The sequence below is a fragment of the Ruditapes philippinarum genome, unplaced genomic scaffold, assembly GCF_026571515.1.
Source record: "Ruditapes philippinarum isolate M1 unplaced genomic scaffold, ASM2657151v2 ctg838_1_1_1_1, whole genome shotgun sequence".
Classification (NCBI taxonomy): Eukaryota; Metazoa; Mollusca; class Bivalvia; order Venerida; family Veneridae; genus Ruditapes; species Ruditapes philippinarum.
In genome coordinates, this window is record NW_026860881.1 from 57,223 (window position 1) to 62,078 (window position 4,856).

General features: G+C 32.4%; 1 long non-coding RNA gene across 1 annotated transcript; it reads left to right on the forward strand.

Annotated features, from left to right (window-relative positions):
* The first annotated feature begins 889 nt into the window (after positions 1–889).
* On the forward strand, positions 890–3,577 carry LOC132713708 (uncharacterized). Its single transcript, XR_009623478.1, has 3 exons — positions 890–1,037; positions 3,072–3,158; positions 3,476–3,577. It is a non-coding gene; the product is annotated as an uncharacterized LOC132713708 (long non-coding RNA).
* The last annotated feature ends 1,279 nt before the right edge of the window (positions 3,578–4,856 follow it).

Sequence of the window (4,856 nt, forward strand, 5' to 3'; positions counted from 1 at the left end):
AATATACCAGCACGAAGGAAGATCCATAATAAACCGTGTTATTTTTACTTTATGAACTTTGTACATCTGAATTAAAATTAACTAATTTAGTTGTGCATAACAATTTAGATATACAATGTAGATATATATTTGTACATCTGACTTAAAATTAAATAATTTAGCTGTGCATAACAATCTAGATATAGATATGTATATATCAATGATAATGGACTGAAAATGATGGTTTTATTAAACAAATGACACATTTGGTTACATCTGGTTCATTTGCTTCGGAAAGAATATAACAATAGAAATCAAAATTGTTTTGCAAAACATTTAAGTTCTCTTCTCCCTTTTTATAAGGGGGCTGTTGATATCATTTATCACATCAGGCATTTGGTCTGCAGAGTGAACCGTAGTTCTTACTGCATCCGGAGATATACTATTCAAATCGGACAAAAAATGATTTGCAGAGGGAATTGAAAGGATATTTTCTGTCACTCCTGGTTACCACAGGTGTAAACTGAAGCCACATAGTCGATATCATTTTTAGTACTTATATTAAAAGATGCCTATGCTTTTTAATATTTCTTAGAGCAACATTAACAAGACATTTTGTCGAACTTATGAAAGAATACATTGAGATTAAAGAACGTTTTTCAAACCTCATATTGTAAAAGTAATTGGGATGCACACTTTTTACTGTTTATTAATTACATGTATGAATGCAGATTTCGTGTGCTTGTTCTGCTTTGTTAGTAGAAACCACTCTCTTGAGAGAACTGAACAATACCATAATAAGACAAAAAAGTACACAATGATGGAATACTTACATGAAATTGAAGAGCTCAGTCTTTAATTAATTGTAAAACACTTTATTAGTCTAATTCAATCATTATGATCCTAAAGAATCTACATTTACTTAATTTTATCAGATGACAGGTTGAAACATAGGTACGTGAGTGGGGCATTAAAGAATGAACCAAAAGAGCCGGCGGAAATATGAGAAGATTTAGAGGAACACATTTATGTTAATGTAGAAAGCGTTGTAAAGTCCGGTAAGCTGTTACACTACGCTTCAAATAAATACCATTTATTTGGCCGATTTGTTCGAAGATATAAATTTTGCTTTACCTTTTTGTACAATTGTTACTCTTGTTCGAGGCTCGTTTGATAAGTATATATAAAAGGTTGTGATTTGTCATTGTTGTCGGGCCTGCTGGCGATGTGCTCAAGTAAGTCGACACTGTTGGCGTATAGCTATGTGTATGTACGTCCGTGCGTGCCTCCGTGCATTCGTCCGGATTTGGCCGGTCTATATGTTGCTTATTCCTTGAAGGATTACAAATTAATTTGGTACCGATGTTCACCATGATGGGGTGTTGTGTGACCCAAAACCCAGGTCCGCTGCTCAAAGGTCAAGGTCACACTTAGGGATCAGAGCAAAAACCGTGTCCAAAGTGTAGCATCCACATGCATGGAGGGATTTAAATATAACAAGGGTCAAATGTTCTCCATAGCAAGGCGGAGTGTTGCGCGAAAAATTCGGGTGTCCATGGTAAAGGTCAATTTCAAACTTAGGGGTCAAAGGTCAAATAACAAAAAAACCCATTCATTTGCGAGTATAACTTCTATATACATGGATGGATTTTAATAGGTCTTAGCACAATTATTATCCACGTAAGAGTTGAATTGGCTCGTGCAAAATGAAGGTCAAAGTTACAAGAGGTCAAATGTCAAATAGAAACTGTATAAATTGTTTGTCATTTGCAAATATAACTTCTATATACATGAATTGTTTATAATATATCTTATTACAAATACATATATTATCAATGTTGAGTTGATTTATTTTACGCAAAATAAATGTCAAGGTCACAAGAGGTCAAAGGACAAATAAAGATATGGTTGACCGCACTGTGTCTTGCTTATGCTTCAAGTGTTATGCTTCGTGGTCAGAGGATTTTTGTCGAACCCGCTTGCGCTGAGCTCGAAATAGATGTCAAAATGGCTCTTCAGTGTTTGTGTGTGCGTGCGTGTATCCAAACTTGTCCATGCTATAATTTCTTTGTGTATTGAGACATTTTCAAATAACATAAAATGAGGTTATTAGGCAGAAATGTACATCATAAGACTTCCTGTCATGCACAAGAACCAGGTCAAAGATCAAGGTCACCTATGGTGATATAATGTCAATTGAGACGAACGGGCTCGACATTCTGCCCGTTGTTATGTATTGTTACTTAGATTTTAACACTGTTTCATCACATTTGTATCTCAGAGATCGAACCACCTTACAGTTTTCCAGGATAACTAATTAGTAATAACCGGAATAAGGGCTGGGTGTTTTGTTTGTTTGTTTGTTTTTGGGGTTCATTTGTTGTTGTTGTTGTTGTTGTTGTTGTTTTCATAAATTGATTGTACAAACAGTATTTTGCGGTAATACAACAATAAACAAAATAAAGGTTGAAAAGTGTACGCTGTCATAAAACTTAAGTAATGCGAGAAAGTTAATCTTCATCATTTTTATTTTCTTATTTATAATTTTTAGGTGATATTTCAAGTTATATGATTTTAAAAAAAAGTTTTTTTCCAACGTTCTGATAACTATGGTATATTAGGTATATAACACATACAGAAAACAATGACAAGATATCTTTAAAATAACTAACATACACACTTTATAGTATAGTTAAATGTTTTCAACAAAAGCAGCCAGCGCTCTGTTTTTGTCGAACTGTGTTAAAACATTAACGATAAGTACTTCTTATTCCGCGAGAAAGTTCATCCTCATCATTTTTATTTTCTTTTTCATAATGTTCGGGTGATATCTAAAGTTAACAGTTTTTTTCATACGTTCTGATAACTATGGTATAATAGGTACATATATTAACACATGTTTTATACAGACAACAATGAGAATATAACTTGAAAATAACTAACGTACACACATAATAGTTAAATGTGGGTGCGCAAGAACATAGCGGTCTACTTCTGTCGGACTGTGTTAAAACATTAACAATAAGTACATTTTATTAATTCCTCTTTAAATTTGCAAGTAAATCTGTTCCGTTGTTCATTTCATACTTCAGATGTACACGAGGATCAAAGAACAAGCAATAAAACTGTTGATAAAATTCCAAAATTTCATGCAATTGCTTTGAACGATTGCACAGCAGGTATGTATTTTAACAATTGTTTTTATAAACTTTAAGGATCTTTTTTACAAATACATTTGAACATTATATGAAAGAGCACTCAATTGATATTCCTTGACTTAGGTTGTTTATTAAATATTTTACATAAGCCCTCTATCAACTCTGAATGTTTCTAGATAAACGGTTATATCTACATCATGTACAAAGACGGAGTAAGCAATTACTTTACAAGTAACCCGATCGAATTTATTTTTTAGAAATAAAATTATGATTTTAAAGTTTTTTTATTTATGTAAATTGCATTGTATATTTCTTTTAAAATGTTTATATATATACAGAAAACGGCGATGAGATATCTTTCGGGTCCGGCGACATTTTAAAAAACATTGATCCAGTACAGGATGATTAGTGGATAGGAACAAAAGGAAACGAGAACGTGGAATGTTCCCATCCAATTCTGTTGACGTCTGTAAAAACGGTTTCTCTGAAGACATGAAATCATAAAGATTGAAAAAAGAAAAATCCAAAATGTGATGAACAAAATTCTATACAGAATTTACAGTATTTAGACTTATTTTACAGGTAAAAGCAATTTTGAGATATGTTAGTATAATGTTTATTGATAATTGTACACATGTATTTGTAAATATAACTTGTAGATATCGAAGATATTACCGTATATCTGATTGTTTTCAAGAAATTGCCGTTGTAGTTTATAACATTGATATATATTGCCAAAAAAGTTCATCAGATTCTAACGAATGACGGTGCAATTTAAACTTACATTTTAAATCGACATCAGACAGCAATTTGGGCAACCTGGTGCGGGATTTAAGCAATTTTTCAATTGTAGCGAGTTTAAATATGAAGTGAGTAGTGAAATAGCTAAAATAAACTCTTTTTTTCGGTAATGAAATATTATGTTGTTTTACGTCTACAAGGCGGAACCTTTATTGTTAATATCAATTATGTCATCTGTGATCAATCTTTATCAATAAGAAGCATGATCAGAACATGTTTTCGTTGATGCACTTATTTTATAAAGCTTTTAAATGAGGGTGCACAATTTTGTTGAAATAATGTGAAAACATATATTTATGAATATTGCTAAGCTTGTTATGTACTATTTTATAAAGAATAAGGGATGGATATTTCATTTTGTCTGATGATAAAATTTCAATATTTACATTACATTTCAAAAGGCTAGGTCCACTTAACTCATAAACGTGCTCTAAAATTATGGAAAAAATGCTTAACCAAATCAAATTGGTTTTTTGATATAAACCCAACCTACATGTAAACATGAAGCCAATCATGATTCACACCAACAAATAACTCTCAGTCACTCAGGCTTGTGGAAATCTGTTATTTTGTGATTTTTTTGCACATTTTATCCAAACAAAGATTGAAAAAAACCATGAAAATAAGGTATGAGCCACCACATTTGCCAACTTATCACTTGGCATATGTGTTCAATAAATAAAACAAACATGTGGTGGCTCATGTCTAAATTTTAACTTGAAGCACCTACATGATTGGCACTGCCCGTTAGACTAAATCTAATATAACACAATTTAGACATTAGATTGACTATTTATCATTTTAGTGATTGACCTGTCCGTGTTCGCTTGTGTCCTGTCCTGTTTTTGTTTGGTGTCCGCCTTGGCTCCTTGCCACTGATTCGTATGGGGGTTGCGTTCATTAAACGCCGCCATTCAT